We start from the raw sequence: 4,756 nt of genomic DNA, 5'->3' as shown, positions 1-4,756 counted from the left end.
AATACGAACATGAAAGAAGAATTAGAAAGGGTATTAAAAATCATTGATGGCAGGCCTGCCCAAAAAAATAAAATTGCTGAAAGATGCAAGAATAATGAAAAAGATAACCCTTCGAGAGGTAAAACATGTGTCGCAATACAAGCTAATGATGACATTTTTAAATACGTTAGTAAAGAAGATTTTAAAAACTTTGGCAACGCTGTTCTTAAGAACACTGCCGTAATAATCTATGACAAACCCGTCGAGGTTTATAAGAAAACTGATATTGACATGTTGATTAAAAGATACCACGACATGCCTACGGGAGGTCACGTCGGAATCAACAAACTATATAAAAAACTAAAATCGATTTATTCATGGCCGAACATGAAAAAAACAATTACAGACTATGTTAAACAATGTTTAAGCTGCAAAATAAACAAACATGCCATACCATTGAGAACCCCTGCAATCGTTACAACAACACCAAATAAACCATTCGATGTAGTATCTATAGACACTATAGGACCTTTTCCTATAACAGAATCAGGAAATCACTACGCTATTACCCTGCAATGCGATCTTTCAAAATATGTTATGGCTTTTCCAGTACCAGACAAATCAGCTTCTACAATCGCTAAAGAAATTGTGAATAAATGCATACTTATATACGGACCCATGAAATGTATTAAAACTGATCAAGGAACAGAATATAAAGGTGTTTTTGACGAGGTTTGTAAATTGCTTAAAATTGATCGCAAATGTTCAACAGCTTACCACCCCCAAACGATCGGAGCCTTAGAGCGAAACCACAAGTGCCTTAATGAGTATTTAAGAAATTTTGGAAACGAGCGCAGTAACGATTGGGATGAGTGGCTATCTTTTTACTGTTTTTGCTATAATACCACACCAAATAACCTACACGATTATACGCCATTTGAACTTGTTTTCGGGAAAAAGCTGAATGCATTTGAATTCTGCAATATTAACAAAACGGAACCATTATACAACATAGATGCATATGAAAAAGAGTTGAAATATCGCCTTCAAATTGCCCATGATACAGTAAGAAAAACTTTAGAACAAGAAAAAATAAAAAGAACAATACTATTAAACAGCCTACTAGATGAAAGGAACATAAGCGTAGCGATAAACGATATAGTATATCTTAAGATAGAAAATAGACATAAATTAGAACCAGTCTATAGTGGACCCTACATAGTAACAAAAATAAATCAAGCTAACGCCACTATAAAAGGTAAAAATAGCAAAGAACAAGTAGTACACATATCTAGACTAGTTAAGAGATAAGAAAACTATAAAATAAACATAAAAATATAATGTACTCATATACTTAAGTATAAATTCAAGAAACAAGGAAAGGTATCTGAAGCCAAATTTTCAAAAATCAAAAATTTGTCTCTAAAAAGGGGTGAGGTGTGACGAACATTCCATACCGTCTAGACAGGTCTAATTTCGATACGCACACGCACTGCCCAGTACCGGAATAGCTAACGCCAAAACGGACTGCGGCTGCAGTATGCAATAAGAGACGCGTGTCCGCGACTTTATCGAATGGTTCCCACCTTTTGCCACCTTACAAAATAACAGGGAACCGATGACAATTTCGGTTCCCACAACAAAATGCAACTTTGGCAAAACGGCTTCAGGTATCTCGCCTAACGTGAAACTAATGAAATTAATAAATAGAACGCATCGTGTCCGAAATCAGGACAGTGATGAACTAAGAAACAAACAAGAAGGTTCTGTTCAGTGTTGAGCATAATATCACAAAGGTCCGAGTTATTACATTCCTCACCTTTTCGATCTTGCTGTCAACGATCAGTTCCGGCCTTCCAAATTCTATCTCGAGCACACCTAACGTCTCCTCGAAGCTAGTAGATCGTTTCCGATAGCTTGACGTGCATTTCCATGGCTTTGGTTCAACGCTGTACTTCTGAGACCCATGTTTAAGGATGTAGACACGCGACTTGGACCACCATTTTGTACGTCGGTTGACTCAAGATGGTGTCGTCTGGGATGATGGTTTTCGCGATCCTTTGTAAAGGAGTTTTCCTCCGCACGCCGCCACGCCTCGTATTCTTGTTCCTGCGCTGCTCGGTGGTCATACATCCACGTCGGATCGTAGTGCGGGGGAAAACTCCTACGGCTTCCCGTTGGTGTAAAGGGGGGCTGACTGGATCGAGGGTACCCGATGCTGCCGCCATCGCGTTGCGCCCCAGGTGCCATACCGACACGGTCCGTATCGGCCAGTCACGCTACTGCCTTTTCCGCCTGGTTCGGTATGCACGCATCCTGTAGAGCAAATTACCGCGTGATTTCGAGCTCACGCTCCTCGAATTCAAGGTTATGACAAAAAGCTATAAACAACGTGTCTTTATTCCGATAACGATAGAAAAAGGGCGATAGCGTACCTCACACCTGTACTTATACCCTTCGCACTATAACCGTCTTCGCTTCGGCTTCGTGTCGCGATCGCGCGAGTCGACCTGCGAGTCGATGTGGGCCCATCCCAACCCAACCAACCAAACCGTGCTCTTTCGAAGTAAATTTGCTTCGATATAGCTTCGATAGAAGTTCTCTACCGAAGGTGTACCAACTTTGATAGGCAGTTCCTACCGAAGTTAAGCTCGGGTGTTTAGCCGAAATGTTACAAAAGAGAAAGAAAAAATTCTCTCGTTTGCTGCCGCGTTTCGCTCACACGCGCGCCCTGCCCCCTTTTATTTACGTACGTGTTTATAGCCCCTCCTCCTCCTCCTCCTCTCATCTATCTTCCTACCTTATGTGCAGTGGTTATGTGTTTTTAATTGAAATTGGAAGGAGAGATATTAAAGCACTATTTAATTTTATTTATTACGTGCGATTTAATCAGAGAATTGAAACATGGTACATGGTGGATCTACTGTTCATCACAAGCGGGCCTAACACTTTAACTATTTGTGAATTCGCGCGTGAGGACGTAAAAGGCGCAATAATAATGGAGCGGTTCTAACGTAAACAGACAAAATCGCTCAGCTGAAAATTTGATAGAGCGGAATAGCATTTCATTGGAATAGCATTGCTAGTATATCATCCGCGCACCCTATGAACCGTACTTTTCCAAATATCTTAAAAAGTACGCATTGTATGAAAAACCCGTCTTTACAAGATCGATTCAGAATTTCAAAACACATTTGGAAAAAGTTTTTTGCTAAAAGTGACTTTGGAAATTTTACTCAGATTAATGTTTATTCCTTTAAATTAATTCATAAATGGGGTAAGGGAAATAATTTATACTAATACTAATAGACCACGACTCCATTGCCTGAAATATTTAGTGCCTCAAAGTAGTATATCCTCTTTGCCAAGCGTTTGAGTTGAACTGATTCTTCGCAAAATGTGAAGAGAGCGTTCGGCCCCCCTTCAAATGCTTCGAGAGAGTGAAGCTCCTCCCCTTCCTCCATTCGTCATCCATCAATTTTTCTCCGCGCACTCACACATCTACACGCGCAGCTGTTCGCATGGCAACACGTGAGATGCGTGACATGCTTTCTCGCTCATCACGAAGGATTTGCTTCGAAAGAGCTCGGCTTGGTTGGTTGGGAAGTAGCAACCGAAGCTTTTTTCTCCCAGTTTCAACCCCCTTATGTCCACAAACTGCCTTCGCTTACTATTCCTATCCCGTTTCTACATTCCACAACGTTTGTTGCGTTCTCGCTCATCAGGGTGTTAGTCAATTCTCTCTTGCCACACGAAGAGAATTCTCCTGCACACTTCGTGTGTTGGATTCTACCCATCCCTGTTGAACACACGTCATTTTCTTCCATCGCACTCATCAGGGTGTTTGCTCTTTTCCATCCAAGCCAAAGAGCGACTTCAGTGTGCTCTGAACCGTGGATGTGAGAATGTGTGTTTGTGTGCTGCGTGAACTATTTTTCCTGCGTGAAACACTTTCCATACTGCGCCATCCGCGGTGTTCTTTCTGCTTCATCGGAGGACGAATTTTTATCATCTAATTGTTTGGGTAAGTGTCTTTTTCTAAGTGTCTAGTGCTATGTGACATTTATTCTAATTCTAATATTATTCTAATATGCAATGTTTTGCACATTACAAGTTTCAGATGTGTGCTGCTACCGCTAGCTGTTCCTCAAACTACTTAAAAAGTGTGACACTGTGTGCACAGGCGTTCAAGTTTCAATTGATCCTCAAGCACAAAGGTAAGTTTGTCACATCTTTAAATGAAGTGTAATATTTTTAACAAAGTGTGTCTATTAATTGTGTATTTTCATCAACAGCCTTCATACAACACCGCGGTTGAGGCGCGCCAAATCTGATGACATCTTTCCTGAACCAAGCAGGCTGAACACGCGCACCACCACGGGCTCCAGCGCGGTGTGAAGAGGGAAGAAGAAAAGGCAGAATTGGAAACAGCCGCACCAAGCTTCCAACCACCGTGTGTGTGTATGTAAGTATGTGAGAACACATGTGTGAATCCTCTTGTGGGAACTGCAAAAAGAAGAGAATAAAGAGTGTGAAGCAGCTAGACTGCCGCAACCAAATCAAGAGAGTGAATTCTCATTTCAATCCGAAAAACTGGGAGAGAGTGATGACATGCGAGAGAGAATAAAACTAGAAACACGAGAGAGGACACGAAGCGCTTTCGGGTTTTTTTCGCCTTCGCGCACTTTTTTGCTTTATGCGCGCGAAAAAGTGAGCCTTGATCAGCGCGATGGCTCCCATACAAAGGCCTTCGGCTTTGCTATCTGGGATGCAGCAG

The 4,756-nt window shown here is 41.5% G+C and overlaps 1 long non-coding RNA gene across 1 annotated transcript; it reads left to right on the top strand.

Annotated features, from left to right (window-relative positions):
• The first annotated feature begins 3,890 nt into the window (after positions 1 to 3,890).
• LOC133392928 (uncharacterized) lies at positions 3,891 to 4,406 on the top strand. The gene is made up of 3 exons (XR_009765898.1): positions 3,891 to 4,003; positions 4,094 to 4,196; positions 4,275 to 4,406. It is a non-coding gene; the product is annotated as an uncharacterized LOC133392928 (long non-coding RNA).
• Positions 4,407 to 4,756: the final 350 nt, after the last annotated feature.

The sequence above is a fragment of the Anopheles gambiae genome, chromosome 3 (assembly GCF_943734735.2).
Source record: "Anopheles gambiae chromosome 3, idAnoGambNW_F1_1, whole genome shotgun sequence".
NCBI classification, from domain to species: domain Eukaryota; kingdom Metazoa; phylum Arthropoda; class Insecta; order Diptera; family Culicidae; genus Anopheles; species Anopheles gambiae.
This window is presented reverse-complemented; position numbering and strand designations above follow the sequence as displayed.